Raw genomic sequence first — 21,952 nt, forward strand, 5'->3', positions numbered from 1 at the left:
TTAGTGGCTGTAACATAATCAGACCCCTGGTGTAGACAGGTCCTTAGTGGCTGTGTATGACATAATCAGACCCCTGGCATACGCTTTACAGGTCTCTTAGTGGCTGTGTATGACATAACATAATCAGACCCCATAATCATACGCTTTACAGGTCTCTTAGTGGCTGTGTATGACATAATCAGACCCCCTGGCATACGCTTTACAGGTCTCTTAGTGGCTGTGACATAATCAGACCCCTGGTGTACGCTTTACAGGTCTCTTAGTGGCTGTGTATGACATAATCAGACCCCTGGTGTACGCTTTACAGGTCTCTTAGTGGCTGTGTATGACATAATCAGACCCCTGGCGTACGCTTTACAGGTCTCTTAGTGGCTGTGTATGACATAATCAGACCCCTGGTGTACGCTTTACAGGTCTCTTAGTGGCTGTGTATGACATAATCAGACCCCTGGCGTACGCTTTACAGGTCTCTTAGTGGCTGTGACATAATGACACGCTTTAATCAGACATAATCAGACCCCTGGCATACGCTTTACAGGTCTCTTAGTGGCTGTGTATGACATAATCAGACCCCTGGTGTACGCTTTACAGGTCTCTTAGTGGCTGTGTATGACATAATCAGACCCCTGGTGTACGCTTTACAGGTCTCTTAGTGGCTGTGTATGACATAATCAGACCCCTGGCGTACGCTTTACAGGTCTCTTAGTGGCTGTGACATAATCAGACCCCTGGCGTACGCTTTACAGGTCTCTTAGTGGCTGTAACATAATCAGACCCCTGGCGTACGCTTTACAGGTCTCTTAGTGGCTGTGTATGACATAATCAGACCCCTGGCGTACGCTTTACAGGTCTCTTAGTGGCTGTGTGTGACATAATCAGACCCCTGGCGTACGCTTTACAGGTTTCCCAAAGGAGCGAGGGGTTATCTGTTGATTGAGAGTTAATAGAGAAAAATGCTTTAAACTCTGTAATAAAATATGATGTGAATGTATGGCCTTTAAGAATGATTGTATTCAACCTCCAACGTCTTGACCGATTGAATGCCCCGTTGAGTTTTATGTCCAGGATCACCTCCGCATGATCAGATATGACTATGCTTCCCATCCTCGCGGATAAAACAGACTGAAAAGACGTCCTGGGCATGAAAAAGTAATCTATTGTAGTCTGACATCCATGAGGTGCAGAGAAAAAAGTGAACTCTCTGTTGGAGGGATGAAAAGTTCTCCAGACATCCGCATACCCCAGATCATCACAAATAGCTTTAAGTGACTTAGCTTGAGGAGAGAGTGAAGCTATACTGCTGGGCAGCTGGGAAGTATCAATAAGTGGGTTCAACAAGCAGTTAAAATCTCCTCCAACCACTGCAGTGTCTGAGTTTAATTCTGAAAAGTCGAGAAATACCTTAGTGAGGAAATCAGGGGGGTGGGCAGGGGGGAAGTAAATATTCATTATGGAAATGTTCTGCCCTTGTAAAGTACCATTAATTACAACAAAGCGAACAAATTTATATTTCACACAATTCAAGACCTTAAGCGGTAAGTTCTTTTTCACCAGAATTGCTACACCTCTACTTCTGGATGTAAATGATGAGAAAAACACTTGACCAAACCCCCTTTGTTATAATTTCAGATGCTCCTTATCATCCAAATGAGTTTCTTGCAACAGGGCGATATCAATATTTTCTTTTTTCAAAAAAATACAGTACCTTCTTCCTTTTTATGGGGTTATGGCTCCCTCTAATGTTGCATGTACATACAAGCAGTCTGTTACCTGCCATTGCACTTTGACCAATCAATATCCAGCCTGGATCCTACTGTAAAGATGGGGTGGTACCTTTTTCCATGTGTTGAACTCTCTTCTATCTCACCGAGCACAAACAAACAAACGATATGAACCCTGAACTCGAATTATACTAAACCCAAAAATGAAACATGTGAAGATCCAAAAGGGGTTTTCCCACTAGCTAACGTGCAGGGGATTTCAACTTTCGAATGTAGACTCTTAAGTCCGCATTGCCACTCAATAGCCTCATCCTTTATATATATGAAAATTAAAATTAATAGAAGAAGATTGAGGCTCTTTCACCTAAAACCAAGCCTGGGCACCAATATAGATTCACACATATCTCAGCCTGAGCTATAGAGGCAGTTACTTTAGCAAGAAAAATAATAAAGATACGAATATTACTGAACCGGAGTACGTGAGAACTCACACCACTGTTTCATGATCAGATTCAAGTGGAACTAAAAAAGTTATCCAATGCTGCGGAGGTGCAGCTTAAAGTTATTTACCCGAGAGAGTCAATAAACGCAGCAGCCTCTTCAGGTGTGTAGAGTTGTCTAGGCGATCCGTTGACCATAATCTTCAATGTGGCCGGGTACAGCAGTGCGTAGTCCATCTTCATTCTCTTGAGTCGAGCCTTCGCCTCATCAAACGCTTTGCGTCTTCGTTCAACCTCAGTGGAATAATCATTGAAGAATGAGACCTTTGGACCTTTACATTGACTACCATCAGAGCCGATGTTTCTAGCCGCATCCATGACGCGCTGCTTGTCGGTGAAGTTGTGGAACTTTATAACCACTGGCCAGGGGCGCTGGTTGGGACAGGGTATCGGTGCTTGAGAGCAATGGGCTCTGTCCAGCTTCACACTTAGTGTCCATTTGTAGGAAGCCAGGGAGCCATTCCTTAAAATTGTTTACTGAACGTGTCCCTTCAGAATTATCCGGGAGTCCCACAACACGGATATTGCATCTGCATCCTTGATTATCCAAGTCAACAATGTGCTCCGCCATTTCGCGCACCTGTTTCTCAAGTGCTTTTATCTTAGTGTCCATAGATGTAGTTGAAGTTTCCACTGTAGCAATTTTCCCTTCCGCCTCATCAACACGTTCCACAACCCTCTGTAGTTCATTTGAATGGCCTGCTATTGCTTCCAAGACCGTTCTTATCTTAACATCGATCACTTTAGTAATGTTATCAGTCATCTTTTGAATCACCAGGTCCATTGTGCCTGAATCCGCAATGGTGTTAGCTTCACTAACGTTAGCTAGCTCCTCCTGCACATCTACAGGGATGGTGGTTTTGGTCGAGTTCTTAGTAGTTTTGTTGAGCATGTTGTCAAAGATTTTTGAGAAATACCCGTCAAGACTCATTGTAGGAGAACTTATTTAGCCAATTCTACCACTTTTTCAAGCTAGGAGATTAATGTAAAAATGTAAATTTACAAATGCCACGGGAGCTCGCTGAAACACAGTGTTCTCTCTACGGCGTCATTTTGTCCCCCCCTTCTATGATTTTCTATTTCTATGTTTTGGCTGGATATGGTTCTCAATCAGGGACAGCTGTCTATCGTTGTCTCTGATTGGGAACCATACTTAGGTACCCTTTTTCCCACCTGTGTTTGTGGGAAGTAAACTTTTTTTGATGACACTTAGCCTTCAGCTTCACGGTTTGTTTTGTATTGTTTATTATTTTGCCGGCGTCATTTTGAAAAAAATAGAAAATGTATGCTCACGACGCTGCATCTTGGTCCAGTTCTTTTGACGGCCGTGACAGTATCTACTACTATAGATACTACTGTAGCTACTACTATAACTACTACTACAATATAACTAATATTATAGCTACTATTATTGTAACTACTATAGATAATACTATACCTACTACTATAGATACAATTATAGATACTACTATAGATTATGCAATAGCTACTACTATAGCTACTACTATAGTTACTACTATATATACTACTATAGCAACTACTATAGCTACTATTATAGCTACTATTATAGCTACTACTATAGCTACCATTATACATACTATTATAGATACTACTATAGATACTACTATAGATACTACTATAGATGTTATTATGCATACTACTATAGCTGCTACTATATACACTACTATTGATACTACTATAGCTACTACTATAGCTAATACTATAGCTGCTATTATAGATACTATTATAGCTACAACTATAGATACTACTATAGATTCTACTATAGATACTACTATACCTGCTATTATAGATACTACTATATATACTACTATAGATACTACTATAGCTGTTATGTATACTACTATAGATACTACTATAGATACTATTGCTACTATTAGAGATACTATTATAGATACTACTATACCTGCTATTATATATACTACTATATATACTACTATAGCTACTAATATAGATACTACTATGGATACTACTATAGCTACTATTGCTACTATTATAGATACTACTATAGATACTATTATAGCTACTACTATAGCTACTATTATAGATACTACTATAGCTGTTATTATGTATACTACTATAGATACTACTATAGATACTACAATAGCTACTACTATAGATAATATTATAGCTACTACTATAGATACTATTATAGCTACTATTATAGCTACTATTGCTACTATTATAGATACTATTATAGATACTACTATAGATACTACTACAGCTGTTATTATATATGTATACTATTATACATACTACTATAGATACTCCTATAGCTGCTATTATATATACCACTATATATACCACTATAGATACTACTATAGATACTACTATAGCTGCTATTATAGCTGCTATTTCAGTATAGCTACTATTATAGCTATTAAGCCCACTAGTGACAATGGGAGCTCCATCATGTGACGTGTAATGTCACATGAACATTCCTTCATATATGAATGCCAAAGTGTGTAGATTTAGAGAGGGACATTTCCATCATGAGGATGTCATTAGGATTTTATGCAGTGGTCCATATGGTTGATTTTATCTCAGATGTTTGTGTATGTTTCTGTATGTAGTTTTGTTTCTGGTTTGTCTATGACATGTGTCTGAAACATTGTTCCCCCCCTGCTGCTGTCTTGGACCAGGTCTCTCTTGAAAAATAAATGTTATCACAATAACACTAACCTGGATAAACACAGGGTGTATAAAATCAAGCAAGCTTCCAATACCATTGTGTCTATACCATTGTGGCACATTATAACCAAACAATCGTGAAGACATATCACAAATACAAAGGGGTTTTATAATAAATGTGTCTTTACCTTGACAAATATGTAGTCGTCCTGGACTGAGAGAGAGTTGTGGTCAATCTTCCCCAGGAACTGAGCCGTTACGGTCTTGTCTGAGCAGTTCTGGATCAGACAGGTTACATACAGGTACCCTGGGGAGAGAGAATTAAGGATGCAGTTGTTAGAGCCCCACCCCCAGAATACACATTATTGTAGGGGACAATGTACAAATGTTTTTCAGAAATATATTTAATTGTGTAAATGTATTTATTGGTTTAATTTCATTTTGATAAGACATAAAAATCCAATGAATTGAAGGATATTTTTATGATGTAAAACCCTAAATGTACCACTTTAAGGTTGTTTCATTAGATTTGAGGTGGGGTGGGGTTACGCTGAACCGTACAGAATTTAACACACAGCATCTGCATCAGCAACAACTGTAGTGGCCAAGAGTCGTCAGGGAGATGACAAGCTAGCGATGTTGCCATGGGTGGGCCTTGGAAGGGCATAAGCCCACCCACTGGGGAGCCAGGCCCAGCCAATCAGTATGGGGTTTTCCCCACAAAAGTGTTTTATTACAGACATAAATATTCTCAGCACCCCAAGGAGGCTGACAAGGACAGCTGGAAAGTAAAACGAAAGTAAAAAATTAGGAAAATAATAGTTTTGGCCCTACAGACATCGATTACCACATAAAAGACCGCCATGGTTACCAACATGCATTATGTGGATAGTGTGAAAGACTGGTTGATGGTACGTGGAGATGTTTTAATAGAGTTAAACCAGGTTAACCTGTTTATGTGAGTCTGTGTCGGCCTGTTCATTGTGTTGCTTTATGTATCTGGATGTGTGACTAGACGACAGTGTGTCCATGTGTCTGCATTAGTAGCCTCGCCGCTCTCCACATCAATCTCCCTAACGACACACACAGACCCTGCCAGCCTCCCAGCAAGCCAGCCTCATCCATCAACCCTCCACCCCTACCTCCCATCTACCCCCTCATTACTCAACATCCCTGGGCATAGACCCTAGGCAAGTCCCAGGCTTGTGTGCTGGCCTAAGGCCTCTCTCTCGGGCTCAGGTAGATTGTGTGACCAGGCCACCAGGCCACCATCCGTACCCCCTGGTACCTGCCATCGTTTAACCTTGACAGGACCCAGGGTGACGGGGGCGCAGGGGGAACAGCTTGGCCTGGCATGCCTGGTCGCCCAGGCCCCTCTAGCCCATCCGTCTGGAAGTGGGAGCTGCCGTGCAATGGAGAGGTGTGGGGAGGGTGGGGGAGAGAAGGACCATGTGGCTCTGCCTAGCCCAGGGAAGAGGTATCCTGCCTGGGCAGCTGGGCCAGACAGACAGCCTCTCTGGTTCTCTGAAAAAAACACGGCCCAGGCTTGTTCCAGATGACAGGTTCCAGACTCTAAGCTGCATGTTCAGTTCCCCATCAGAAAGTATAGACACACCTATGGGATTTGGAAGTTGTTTCTCATTTTTTTGGGGGGAAGAAGATTTGTTTTAAGTGACTTCATATCAGGGGAGATGTGTTGTGTAACAAACAAGGCATTAACATGTTCTCTCCTTCATTTGTCCTTCCTCTCCTTCTTTGCCTGTTTTCCAGTGTCAGTCTGTTTTATTCTCCTGGTCTACTCTGTGGAATGATGGGTTGTCAAAGTGTACCGAGCGGGAAGACATGGCTCAGCATTTTAAAGCAAACACACATGCATTCTATCATAGGCATGCAGACACACACACACACACACACACGCACACTCCTTCTACACCCTCCACACTCCTATTACCCCCTTGGTGGGTAGTGCAGAGCTAACCTGGCTGGCTGCTGATATGACAATTCACTCTGACTGGGGACCTGGGCACTGAATTCCCCCTGACTCCCCTCTGACTCCCCCCTGACTCCCCCCTGATTCCCCCCTGACTCCACCCTGACTCCCCCCTGACTCCACCCTGACTCCCTCTGACTCCCCCCTGACTCCCCTCTGACTCCACCCTGACTCCACCCTGACTCCACCCTGACTCCACCCTGACTCCCCTCTGACTCCCCTCTGACTTCCCTCTGACTCCCCCCTGACTCCCCCTGACTCCCCCCTGACTCCACCCTGACTCCACCCTGACTCCACCCTGACTCCCCTCTGACTTCCCTCTGACTTCCCCCTGACTCCCCCCTGACTACACCCTGACTCCACCCTGACTCCCCTCTGACTCCCCCCTGATTCCACCATGACCTCACTAGAAGGTCAACCCATTACCCCCTTTATTACCGTAGTCTACACTGAGGTTTCAGAGGCAGATGAGGGACAGGCCAATAGGAGGAGAAGGAGAGGGATCGAGAGAGAACGGTTATTGGTGCCTGTTGGTAGTGGAACAGAGAGTAGACTTGTCTTGAATGGAGAGGAGGAAAATGAGAGATGGGTAGTTGAGGGTGGCAATGTGTGTTCAGGGGATACTAGAGGAAGTAGGTGTACTCACTTTGTAATAGTCTATAGTCAGTGAGGAAGTGGGTAAGGATAGAGTTCACAGAAAGTCCAGACATGCGTGCACACTGAAAGAACAGCACAGTACCTCCACTTGTGTCCTGCATCTCCATATGCACCAAGTCAGGGTCCACATCTACACCAGCCACAGACCTGAGACAGAGGAAGCTAGAATTCAAGTTGAAAGTTGGAACAAAAGAACTCATCTTCTTGTGCACTTCACCCGCCCTTCCTCCCTCTCTCTTCCTCCCTATTTCTCTCTTCCCCCCTCTTTCTCTCTCTTCCTCCCTCTCTCTTCCCCCCCTCTCTCTCTTTCCCCCTCTCTCTCACTCCTCATTCTTTCCCCACCTCTCTCTCTCTTCCCACCTCTCTCTCCCCCCCTCTCCCCCATCTCTCTTTCCCCGCCCCCCTCTCCCCACCTCTCTCTCTTCCCTCTTTCTCTCTCCCCCCTCTCTCTCTCCCCCATCTCTCTCCCCCTCTCTCTTTCCCCACTCTCTCTCCCCCCTCTCCTTCTCCCCTCTTTCTTTCCCCCTCTCTCTCTTTCCCTTTCTTTCTCTTTCCCCTCTCCCCCTCTTTCTTTCCCCCCTCTCTCTCTTTCCCTTTCTTTCTCTTTCCCCCTCCCCCTCTCTTTCCTTCCCCCTCTCTCCCTTTTCCCCTTCTTTCTCTTTCCCTCCCCCTCTCTCTTTCCCCCCTCTCTTTCCCCCCTCTCTCTTTCCCCCTCTCTCTCTTTCCCCTCTACCCCTCTCTCTCTTCCCCCTCTCCCGTCTTTCCCCTCTCTTCCCCTCTTCCCCCCTCTCTTTCCCCTCTCCTCTTTCCCCTCTCCCCCTCTCTCTCTTTCCCCCTCTCTCTCTTTCCCCCCTCTCTGTCTCTCCCGCCAATCTCCCTCTGCCCTTTGCCACTTTCTCTCTGATTAGAAGTCAGTAGTGAAGTCTGTGAAATCTCCTCAGCTCTTTAAAGATATATGTTAAATATATAAAACCTCCATTACGGTCTGTATAAAGAGCCTGTATGTGCAATTACTGTGGCAGGTTGTGGAAGAGAGGGAGAGAAGGAGGTAGGGAAAGAGGAAAGGAGGGAGGGAGAGAGAGAACACAACTCCTTTTTGTATTCTATCAAACGTCTGCCATAATATCAGTATTCTACTCACATAGTTTGGCATTCTCTGAGATGTTCTTTCCATCTGCTCATGGCCATCAACACCACACGAGCCACAAGTTCACGAAACCAGTTCACCTCAGTTCTATTTCCTGGGATAGCCACTAGCCAGTAACAACCTCTAAACCCAACTCTGAATAAGTAGAGAAACAGAGTTGTATAAAGCATCAGTGTCTGTGGCATACATCTTGTTGGACGGACCACCCCGTCAGATAGTAGCTGACTAGCTCTTTCAAGTGAACTTGATTTATCAGGATTGGCTTCCAGACCATTCTTCTCTTCCACAGGGAGAACAAGGCTATTACAGGCCTAACAATCAGCTATTGCTGGCCTATCGGAAGGCATGGATGCTTTGACAGGCTTTTTAAGGCCCAGGAGTTTTCCCTGTCAGTGCATGTGGTCAGAAAGCACTCTCAGCTCTAGTGTGTTCTAGTTAGAGAAAAATAAAATCTTGACCCTACGACTTGAGCAGGAACAACTAGGCCCTAGACATATAACTACTGTGTCTCTGTTAGCATTTTACGCCTCACTACATACTGGATATTATTGTATTGTTCAGAGAGTCACTGGCAAAAACAAATGGTGATGGTTTTATTAGTAGTCAGTGGTTGGGTTGACACATGTGCTCCGTGGATTATGTACAATGGCTTGCAAAAGTATACACCCCCCCCCTTGGAATTTTTCCAATTTTGTTGCCTTACAACCTGGAATTAAAATTGATTTTTGGGGGGTTTTGTATCATCTGATTTACACGACATGCCTAACACTTTGAAGAAGCAAAATATGTTTTTATTGTGAAACAAACAAGAAATAATACAAAAAAACAGAACTTTGTAGAGACACCTTTCACAGCAATTACAGCTGCAAGTCTCTTGGGGTTTGTCTCTATAAGCTTGGCACATCTCGCCACTGGGATTTTTGCACATTCTTCAAGGAAAAATGTCTCCAGCTCCTTCAAGTTGGATGGGTTCTGCTGGTGTACAGCCATCTTTAAGTCATACCACAGATTCTCAATTGGATTGAGTTCTGGGCTTTGACTAGGCCACTTAAATGTTTCCCCTTAAACCACTCAATTGTTGCTTTAGCAGTATGCTTAGGTGTCATTCTCCTGCTGGAAGGTGAACCTCCGTCCCAGTCCCAAATCTCTGGAAAACTGAAACAGGTTTCCCTCAAGAATTTCCCTGTATTTAGCTCCATCCACCATTCCATCAGTCCTTAAATTCTGACCAGTTTCCCAGTCCCTGCCGATGAAAAACATGATGCTGCCACCACCATGCTTCACTGTGGGGATGGTGTTCTCGGGATGATGAGAGGTGTTGGGTTTCCGCTAGACATTTTCTGTGATGCCCAAAAATATCCATTTTAGTCTCATCTGACCAGAGTACCTTCTTCCATATGTTTGGGGAGTCTCCCACATGCCTTTTGGCAAACACCAAATGTGTTTATATGTCCATTACATGAATTCCAAATAAAAATCTATTTAAATTACAGGTTGTAATGCAAAAATAAATATAGAAAAATGAATACTTTTGCAAGGCTGTATAGTACATCACAGTTGATCTCTTATTTTCTCCATCTACTGCCAATGTATACATCATAAATAAAACCCTTTGAGATGGGATCCATATGTTCAAATGCAAAGCATTGTGAAGTGTGAGGAAATGGCCTCTAAGGCCAGATCTAAAATCAGTTTGACATCTTAACTATTGGTGGTCAAAGGTCTGGATTTGTTTGTGTAATCTGATCTTAGAGCTGTTATCAGGCACAACTTTTGCTTGAGACAGAAAGCAGTTTAGGAATAGCCGATCTAGACCCATAGTGAGAAGTACATTTTTGGGGGCAAGTCAGTGAAGAACAAATTCTTATTTACAATGAGAGACAATACTGGGTCAACTGTGCACTGCCTTATGAGATTCCCAGTCATGGCCAGATGTGATTCAGTTTGGATTTGAACCAGGAACTGCAGTGATGCCTCTTGCACTGAGATGCAGTAGACCGCTGCCCCACTCAGGAGCCCTGAGTTACCTCGGGCTGGAGTGTTTTTAACGCTCTAGCTTGGGATGATTTGTACATTGGGTTTGGACAGATAAATCAAGGATGTCCCGGTTTCAACACAACTGGCTTCAAAACCACTGATCTGGAACCAGCTGATAACTCAGACCTGTCCAGGTATCAACACTACTGGCTTCATAACCACTGATCTGGAACCAGCTGATAACTCAAACCTGTCCAGGTCTCAACACTACTGGCTTCAAAACCACTGATCTGGAACCAGCTGATAACTCAAACCTGTCCAGGTCTCAACACTACTGGCTTCATAACCACTGATCTGGAACCAGCCATTGTGAAGACGATCATTTCTCTGAGAGAAGAAAACAGCAGGCAGTCTCGATATATGACTTTCTGCTCAGAACTGGAGGGAGGGAGGGAGGGAGGGAGGGAGGGAGAGAAAATGGATGCAGAAGGGGAGATCTAAAACTGACAGCTATATTTTATGTTGTAAAGGCAGAGTTACTGAACGGCAAATAAAGCACGTTAGATTATAAAGACAGATTTGACATCAGAATTTACCAGAATATTCTGCCCTTGGTTACTCGTTCCTGCATTAGAGTCCACTTCCGGCCCAAATCCATGGACACGTAGAGCTGTGAAATAAAAACATCCAACCTATCAAACAACAGTTGTTTACTCAGTAGAAATGTCATGAATTGATATGAAAAAAAAATCCAGATAAACAGGATTTGAATGGAGGTGAACTGGATGGTTGTCGTAGATTTTCATGTCCGTATTGGTGATTGTGTCATCCCTGTACGTCCCTCTGTGTGTGTAGCGAATGGGGAGGCTGTGTGTAGTAGAGCGAAAAGTCCAGTAAGTCAAGCAAGTGAATTTTACGGTTCACCGACACTAGGCCAACCTCTATTCATCTTAGTAGGCCATTCCATGTGTGTGTGTGTGTGTGTGTGTGTGTGTGTGTGTGTGTGTGTGTGTGTGTGTGTGTGTGTGTGTGTGTGTGTGTGTGTGTGTGTGTGTGTGTGTGTGTGTGTGTGTGTGTGTGTGTGGTTGTGCGTTTGTTGTGTGTGCATGTGCACCATTGATCGGCTTTATAATGAAAATGTATAGATTTTTCTCACAAGGTATCCCAGAAGACGTATGAAAAGAACAAAAATGATTTCACCCCTGAGCCTGTACACATTCCCTTACTGCCACACACACACGCACACACACACTCACATGCACATGCACACACACGCACACACACACACACACAGTGTATTGTAAGTGTACATGCACTTACAATACGCTTACAAAACACAGAATCTCTCACTGAATTTCAGAGAGCTCCATTTATTCATTTTGAGCAAACATAATAAAACTAGATGGCCAGAACCTCGTTAAATCAAACCTGACCATCACAACATTCTCAAAGAATAACCTTGATAGGAATCCCATGGAGTGATCTCAAAAAACGATCTTTCCCTATAAACATATTAATATGATTTTTTTTTTTTGCAGTGTTAAATGATTTTTGACTCTCCATCTGTAGCCTGGCCACATGGAGTAGATTAAAACCTAATTTAATTTCATGTTTAATTCATTGTTAATTATTAAAGTAGAGTTCCCTCCATATGCTGTTGCTACTGTGACTGAGTTATCGGAGAAGAGATCGAAGAGACAGAACATGCAGAGATGTCCCCACTGGTCTGAGGACACTTTTGCACTGTCCTCTTATAACGGCTATGGTTGGGATCCAGGGAAGGTAAAACTGATCCTAAATTCTCTTTACCCACCTACTCCCTCTTTTCAGCAATGTAAACTAGAATAATATGTAGTCATTGAACCAACTATGAATAAAAAAAGCCATTCTGTAAATAAAACAACAGTATGCTATTAAATGCTGTCTTTGTGGTGGAAGGCTATCTTATCCAGTTAATTCATTAAGCAGCCCGGTCACCAGTGGTACAAGTCAGTATTCGACGTCCATCGGGCGATGCCGTGGAAACTGGCCACTAGGGGCAACGTTGTGCACTGTTACCTACGTTTGGGTTTTTGCTCGGGCATTGTAGACTGGACTGGCGGATAGGCATCTGATTCCCAAAGGTTGCAAGTTCAAATCCAGCAAAAGAAAGTTGTTTTTGAGATGTTTGCTTTAAGACTGTCCCAAACCTTAACCCTTACCGTAACCATTTGGAGTTAATGCCTAACTTTAAGATTTCAGACTTACTGCGTAAACTTAACTCTAACATGACAAATTCTGAGTTAAAATGCCTAAACGTAACCTTAAACACTTTGAAATGTGACATGGATGAACGTCTAATTCTGACGTGAGACAGTGAGATCTAGTTGGAATCAAGCAACACAGTGAAAGGAAGGAAACTCCTGCTATGAGTTTTTCTTTGTTGTAGACCTGTTGTCATAAGATGCTGGTTGGTAGTAAGTGGCCGTATTTATTAGAAATAGCTTTTGTTCGACTGTTTTGCAGCTGAACGATGGTGATTTTGTTCAGGGCAATCTCCTCATAAAAAACGACAGACGTCGAAGTCTGGAACAATCGGACTGTGACGTGGTCTTTTGATGGTGACCCACCTTGCCCTCCTTGCAGTAAGCCAGCACCTTGTCCTCCTCCTTAGGATGGAAGAGGAGGGTCTCAGCAGTGAAGGAGAGGGGCTGGCGCTGGAAAGAGGAGCCCTCGTCTGTACTGATGAACAGCAACTGGTCCCGCTCGTGAATGGACGAACTCACCAGGATCACCTGAGGGGAGAGAGGTCAGAGGTCAGAAGGTAGATACGGATAAGGGATGTGTAATGTTGTAATATCTGAATGAGGAGGAGTGTAGTTGATGAGTTGAAATTATTTTATATATTACACACACACACACACACACACACACACACACACACACACACACACACACACACACACACACACACACACACACACACACACACACACACACACACACACACACACACACACACACACACACACACACACACACACACACACACACACACACACACACACACACACACACACACACACACACACACACACACACACACACACACACACACACACACACACACACAGTACTCCCAATCAGGGCCATTCTCAAGGCCACCAGAACACTTCATCACCGTGGTCTACCTCTTACTCAGTAGAGACACCATATTGATTATCTAATATTCCCTTTTATAGCTCATAAATGGAACAAATTGTAGTGGGGAACTCTGAGTTTACCATCTCACCAATCACCATTAAGTGTTGGACAGGATAACCATCAATAGGGCTGAGCTATGATCAACACCAACTTATTAGCCAATCGTATTGTTCAAAATTCTGTTATCTGCAACACTCAGTCATTAGCAAACCGTCCAAAGAGGAGAAAGATGGGGCAAACTGTATCTACTGAATGTGTAGCATGTCTCTCTCCTCCTCTCTCTTCCTCTCTCATCTCTCTCCTCCTCTCTCATCTATCTCCTCTCTCATCTCTCCTTCTCTCTCCTCTCATCTCTCTCATCTCTCTCCTCCTCTATCTCCTCCTCTCTCTTCCTCTCTCCTCCTCTCTCTTCCTCTCTCCTCCTCTCTCATCTATCTCCTCCTCTCTCATCTATCTCCTCCTCTCTCATCTCTCTCCTCCTCTCTCATCTCTCTCCTCCTCTCTCATCTCTCTCCTCCTCTCTCTTCCTCTCTCCTCCTCTCTCTTCCTCTCTCCTCCTCTCTCATCTCTCCTCCTCTCTCCTCCTCTCTCATCCTCTCGCTCCTTCTCTCCTCATCTCTCTTTTTCTTGTTCTCTCTCTCTATCTCCCTCTCTCTTCCTCTCTCTCTCCCTCTCTCCCTCTCGCTCCACATTGCTATTGCTATGCCCCTCATACCTTAAGTATTACTAAGGGCTCCCCACTCTGGGCTGTGTGGTTGTGTGTAAGCGTTTTGTGTGTGTGTATGTGTGTGTGTGTGTGTGTGTCTGTGTGTGTGTGTAAGGGTTGGATGAGCGAGCCGGGTCTAAGCTGGCTGCTATGAAGAGCCACGGTCAATTAACAACCCCGAGCCTGCCTGTTTGTTCTGCCTGCATACAGCTGCCATGCCGCCTGTGGAGAGATGGGGAGAAGAGGCACTGCGGAGGGATGGAGGGAGGGATGGAGGGAGGAATGGAAAGCATGAATACGGAGGACAAGTAATTAGGAGCTCAGGCTCTCTGGCAAGTCAGATTTTTGGTTTCAGGAGGATTGTGTGTGTGTGCTTGTTTTGTCCTAAAAAAAGCACATATTCGCCAGTCCACACAGGGAAGAAGGCTATTTTAAGCTTAGGGTTTAGGTTTAAGGTTAGGAGTTAAGGTTAGGGTTAGGGTTAGGAGTTTTGGGTTAGGGTTAGGGTTATGGTTAAGCGTTATTGGATTAGGGCGAGACATCAAATAACTTAGGCTAGCCCTGCCTGCCTTATATCCCATACCTTTCCTCATTGTAAAAATGCATTTGTTCTTAACTGTCTTGTCTAGTTAAATAAATAAAATAAAATAACCGACAGTACTGGTTTTGTAGTACTGTTGACAACCTATGAGTGGCGCTGTTGTCAAGCTGACAGAACAGCCAACCTATGAGTGGCGCTGTTGTCAAGCTGACAGAACAGCCAACCTATGAGTGGCGCTGTTGTCAAGCTGACAGAACAGCCGACCTATGAGTGGCGCTGTTGTCAAGCTGACAGAACAGCCAACCTATGAGTGGCGCTGTTGTCAAGCTGACAGAACAGCCAACCTATGAGTGGCGCTGTTGTCAAGCTGACAGAACAGCCAACCTATGAGTGACGCTGTTGTCAAGCTGACAGAACAGCCAACCTATGAGTGGCGCTGTTGTCAAGCTGACAGAACAGCCAACTTACTAGTGGCGCTGTTGTCAAGCTGACAGAACAGCCAACTTACTAGTGACGCTGTTGTCAAGCTGACAGAACAGCCAACTTACTAGTGACGCTGTTGTCAAGCTGACAGAACAGCCAACCTATGAGTGGCGCTGTTGTCAAGCCGACAGAACAGCCAATCTCTTGAAAAGCAGCCAAACAAGGGGAATCAAGGTTAAACCTCAAACTTGGTCCTTCTCCCTGACTTAACGTCATGACGAAAACTAAGCCATGAACTTTTAGAAAGCCAGTACAAGGAGAGAGAAACTACAGGAACGCTCCTGAGAGGTCAGATTCTCTTTTCATCACATCCACCTCTCAAAACGGTTTCCTCCGAGTAACAAAGTCACGCTCACTCAGTACAGTGCTCCTATTGGGTGTCGAAGATAAAAGCTGTCCCGAAAACGTCCGGTGTCTACACTCGAGACAGCATAGTGGGTGTATGATACACCGGGGGACGTACAGAAACCTGAATACAGTAAGGTGTGTAATTATGCCACTCCGTGTGTTTAGGCATCAGACAACCAGCACTCTCTTGTGGGAGATATTCCCAGCTTCTGATCATATTGGAGCCGTCAGTGGTTATTATCACATGTTTTTTAGGTGGTAGATCAGCTGTTAATATTGCAGATAGATTGTGGCTTCTATCAATTCAATTGTCTACATCCTTTCCAATCGCCCGTCAGTGATTGCGCTTAATCTGTCCCGTGGGTTTTGTGAAGCAAAACAACAACATTGAAAGTCCCATCACTTCCTCTAATCCCGGATGCTGATTGGTTAAAACAAGTTGTTCCTCAATGTCTATTATTTAGCCATACAATTTGTCATCAAACACATAAATCTGCTTAGCTGTCTTAAAATCCTATTACAGCAAGTGGTATCCATCTTTACTGATACATGTTGTGTATAATCGGATGGGGAAATGATGGTGGGACAGATCTGAGAACAGATCTGAGGACATAGTTGTTGCTGTACAACCTGGAGAGATGAAGAGATACCAATGCCATGGGCATATGTCACTGGGTAAACAAATACTATCACACGGTGGGGACACACAGAAACGTAAGGCACTGTGGCGCACACACACACACACACACACACACACACACACACACACACACACACACACACACACACACACACACACACACACACACACACACACACACACACACACACACACACACACACACACACACACACACACACACACACACACACACCTTTATCACAGAGGTAATCCATTGTCTATTCTGTAGAAACCAGCAATCAATGGAAGACTCTCTTTCAGCCAGCACAGAGAACCATATACCTACTGTCCCCGGTCAACCAATCACATAGTTGCAAACATGCAAAAATTCTCCACCTGAATGTAAACTGAAGCCAGCGCACCATTGTCATGTTGATCACTTTGGATAGAACACAGATCTCTAGTTGAGTTTTTTTTGTAAACGTCTTCGGACACTCCTGTCCATCTGAGGAGAAACACAGAACCCTGAGGAGAAACACAGAACCCTGAGGAGAAACACAGAACCCTGAGGAGAAACACAGAACCCTGAGGAGAAACACAGAACCCTGAGGTGAAACACAGAACCCTGAGGAGAAACACAGAACCCTGAGGAGAAACACAGAACCCTGAGGAGAAACACGGAACCCTGAGGAGAAACACGGAACCCTGAGGAGAAACACGGAACCCTGAGGAGAAACACGGAACCCTGAGGAGAAACACGGAACCCTGAGGAGAATCACAGAGCCCTGAGGAGAAACACAGAGCCCTGAGGAGAAACACAGAGCCCTGAGGAGAAACACAGAACCCTGAGGAGAAACACAGAACCCTGAGGAGAAACACAGAACCCTGAGGAGAAACACATAACCCTGAGGAGAAACACAGAACCTTGAGGAGAAACACAGAACCCTGAGGAGAAACACAGAACCCTGAGGAGAAACACAGAACCCTGAGGAGAATCACAGAACCCTGAGGAGAATCACAGAACCCTGAGGAGAAACACAGAACCCTGAGGAGAAACACAGAACCCTGAGGAGAAACACAGAACCCTGAGGAGAAACACAGAACCCTGAGGAGAAACACAGAACCCGTTGGTAACCCTTTGCCCTTTTCTGAATGTAGCTGCAGCACAATAACTTTCCACCCAATTACATATGCAAATTGGCAGTGTTGACTTTCAGTGAGAGCAGGATCTGTGCAACAGGGGAGTGGTGAGCCGCGTTATGCTCTGTATAAACCAGAGAGTCATGTTGTCAGGATTGCCTGGGAGATTAAGATGATATTGACGTAACGTTATTAAAATCTTCCCAGGACTAACTATGAGAAAGTACACAGCATTGTGAAAAAGTCTACAAATCAAAGTCATAAATTGAGAACTAAAGAAAAAAGGAAAGTGTCACACACACACACACACACACACACACACACACACACACACACACACACACACACACACACACACACACACACACACACACACACACACACACACACACACACACACACACACACACACACACACACACACACACACACACACACACACACACACACACACACACACACACACACACACACACACACACACACACACACACACACACACACACACACACACACACACACACACACACACACACACACACACACACACACACACACACACACACACACACACACACACACACACACACACACACACACACACACACACACACACACACACACACACACACACACACACACACACACACACACACACACACACGGTCACGCATAGGGTGGCAAAATTCCATGACCTTTCAATAAATTCCCTGGTTTTCCTGAAATCCTGGATATGAGCATTCCCCGAGTCAGGACAGAATAAAATGGTAATCCGGAATTTATTGAAAGGTCCTTGTATTTTTCAACCCTAGTCGTGCACCCACACCTATGTGTGCACACCATGCACCCACACACACACACCTCACCCCAGCACACACACCACACACACACTTCACCCCAGCACACACACCACAGTATGCTAGCCATCCAGGGAGAGGACTGGGTGATAGATGATATCCATTACACCAGGGAAAGGAGTGACAGCCCCGACAGAGAGTAGTGCACTGTGTCAGAGGTGTCAGGAAGGACCAACTACCCACAGCTACATCCCTTAATGCATTAACCATAGCCCCGTGCATTATGGATATTAGTTTCCAGAGGCAAGTGCATTTGTACTACACTAGTGGCGACTGGCAGGACACGACCCGGCTCTGCAGAGCTGCAGGAGTTATGACCCATTTTTGTTGGTTATGTTGTCATAGTTGTGCCTCTCTCTCTCTCTCTCTCTCTCTCATAGTACAGTGAGAGGCTAAGCTTCCCATTAGAACATGAAGGTGTTGTTCAATCACACTCTGGCATTTCTCTCTCCCTTTCTAGTTACCAGAGAAAGAGAGAGAGAGAGATAGAAAGGGCACGAGACAGAGGAAGAGAGAACGAGTCATGGAGGAGAATGAGAGAGAGTAAGGAGAGAGAGAGAGGGACCTCTGAGGAATGATTTCAGACTTAATAATCACAGTGAGTCACAGTATGAGAGTGTTCATCTGTGAGGATCTCTCCCTGCACCGCCTGGTGTGTGTGTGTGTGTGTGTGTGTGTGTGTGTGTCTGTCTGTCTGTCTCTCGCCCTGCACCGCCTGGTGTGTCTGTGTCTCCCTTCACCGCCTGGTGTGTCGGTGTCTCCCTGCACCGCCTGGTGTGTCTGTGTCTCCCTGCACCGCCTGATGTGTCTGTGTCTCCCTGCACCGCCTGATGTGTCTGTGTCTGCCTGGTGTGTCTGTCTGTCTGTCTGTCTGTCTCTCTCCCTGCACCACCTGGCGTGTATGTGTCTGTCTGTTTCTCTTCCTGCACCGCCTGGTGTGTATGTGTCTGTCTGTCTCTCTCCCTGCACCGCCTGGTGTGTGTCTGTCTGTCTCTCTCCCTGTGTGTGTGTAGTGTAGTGTCGTGTGTGTAGTCTGTCTGTCTGTCTGTCTGTCTGTCTGTCTGTCTGTCTGTCTGTCTGTCTGTCTGTGTTATGTTGTAATCACAGGGAGATTGAACTAGTTTGAAGTCAAAGTAAGACATCCATCCAGGTCCCAGAAAATGTAGTGTCTGTCTGTCCTTGTCTGTCTGTCTGTCTGTCTGTCTGTCTGTCTGTCTGTCTGTCTGTCTGTCTGTCTGTCTGTGTTATGTTGTAATCACAGGGAGATTGAACTAGTTTGAAGTCAAAGTAAGACATCCATCCAGGTCCCAGAAAATCTAGAATTGCCTTCAAAAAGGGCCACTAGGGGCAACGGTGAGCGCTGTTACCTTCAGGTTGGCTAGTGGCATGCCAGGGTAAAAGCTGTTACCTTCAAGTAGACTGGTGGCTTGCCAGGGTAAAAGCTGTTACCTTCAAGTAGACTGGAGCATGCCAGGGTAAAAGCTGTTACCTTCAAGTAGCCTGGAGCATGCCAGGGTAATGCCAGGGTAAAAGCTGTTACCTTCAAGTAGACTGGAGCATGCCAGGGTAAAAGCTGTTACCTTCAAGTAGACTGGAGCATGCCAGGGTAAAAGCTGTTACCTTCAAGTAGACTGGAGCATGCCAGGGTAAAAGCTGTTACCTTCAAGTAGACTGGAGCATGCCAGGGTAAAAGCTGTTACCTTCAAGTAGACTGGAGCATGCCAGGGTAAAAGCTGTTACCTTCAAGTAGCCTGGAGCATGCCAGGGTAAAAGCTGTTACCTTCAAGTAGCCTGGTGCATGCCAGGGTAAAAGCTGCAAGTAGACTGGAGCATGCCAGGGTAAAAGGAGCATGCCAGGGTAAAAGCTGTTACCTTCAAGTAGACTGGAGCATGCCAGGGTAAAAGGTAGACTGGAGCATGCCAGGGTAAAAGCTGTTACCTTCAAGTAGACTGGAGCATGCCAGGGTAAAAGCTGTTACCTTCAAGTAGCCTGGAGCATGCCAGGGTAAAAGCTGTTACCTTCAAGTAGACTGGAGCATGCCAGGGTAAAAGCTGTTACCTTCAAGTAGACTGGAGCATGCCAGGGTAAAAGCTGATCTCTGGTGCCGAGGGTTGAGTGCTCAATCCCAGTGCTAGACAATCGTTTTTGTTTTTCTCTTTTAAGTCTTGCCCTAACTTAAACCCTTAACCACTCTGATTTCATTCCTAAACTTAACCCTATTTTAAAATTATCCCAAACCTTAACCCTTAATTTAACAAGATGTGAAACCCCAGTCCGAAAAGAGTGTTTTTGGTTTCAGTTAGGTAACAGTGTCTCAACTTACAAGTCAAAAAAGAATGTTTTTGGAAAAACGTGGACACCTTGTTGTGATTACGTAGATCCAACTGGGTAATTTCTTCATAGACCACTAATTGACATCTCTTCAGCAGGTTCTCAACCATAAAACACTTAATACACTGAGAGTGCCTAAACTAACTTTCTGTAATAAGAATGCAAAATGTACAGTTGAAGACGGAAGTTTACATTTAAATACATTTAAACTCCGTTTTTCACAATTCCTGACATCCTAACTGTCTTAGGTCAGTTAGGATCACCACTTTATTTCAAAGAATGTGAAATGTCAGAATAATAGTAGAGAGAATGATGTATTTCACCGTTTATTTGTTTCATCACATTCCCAGTGGGTCAGAAGTTTACATACACTCAATTAGTATTTGGTAGCATTGCCTTTAAATTGATTAACTAGGGTCAAACATTTCGGGTAGCCTTCCACAAGCTTCCCACAATAAGTTGGGTGAATTTTGGCCCATTCCTCCTGACAGAGCTGGTGTAACTGAGTCATGTTTGTAGGCCTCCTTGCTCGCACACGCTTTTTCAGTTCTGCCCACAAATTTTCTATATGATTGAGGTCAGGGCTTTGTGATGGCCACTCCAATAACTTGACTTTGTTGTCCTTAAGCTATTTTGCCACCACTTTGGAAGTATGCTTGGGGTAATTGTTCATTTGGAAGATCCATTTGCGACCAAGCTTTAACTTCCTGGCTGATGTCTTGAGAGGTTGTTTCAATATATCCACATAATTTTCCCGCCTCATGTGCCATCTATTTTGTGAAGTGCACCAGTCCCTCCTGCAGCAAGGCACAACATGATGCTGCCACCCCTGTGCTTCACAGTTGGGATGGTGTTCTACGGCTTGCAAGCCTCCTCCTTTTTCCTCCAAACATAACAATGGTCATTATGGCCAAACAGTTCTATTATGGCCAAACAGTTCTAAAGGACATTTCTCCAAAAAGTGTGATCTTTATCCTCATGTGCAGTTTCAAACTGTAGTCTGGCTTTTTTATGGTGGTTCACTGGATCACCCGCACAGTGGAGAACAGAGTTCACTGGATCAGCTGCACAGTGAAGAACAGAGTTCACTGGATCAGCT

General features: G+C 44.7%; 1 pseudogene; it reads right to left on the bottom strand.

The window, feature by feature from the left end:
• LOC135516439 (VPS10 domain-containing receptor SorCS2-like) overlaps nucleotides 1–21,952 on the bottom strand; it is a 473,003-nt pseudogene that overhangs the window by 72,697 nt on the left and 378,354 nt on the right.

The sequence above is a fragment of the Oncorhynchus masou genome, chromosome 27, assembly GCF_036934945.1.
Source record: "Oncorhynchus masou masou isolate Uvic2021 chromosome 27, UVic_Omas_1.1, whole genome shotgun sequence".
Classification (NCBI taxonomy): Eukaryota; Metazoa; Chordata; class Actinopteri; order Salmoniformes; family Salmonidae; genus Oncorhynchus; species Oncorhynchus masou.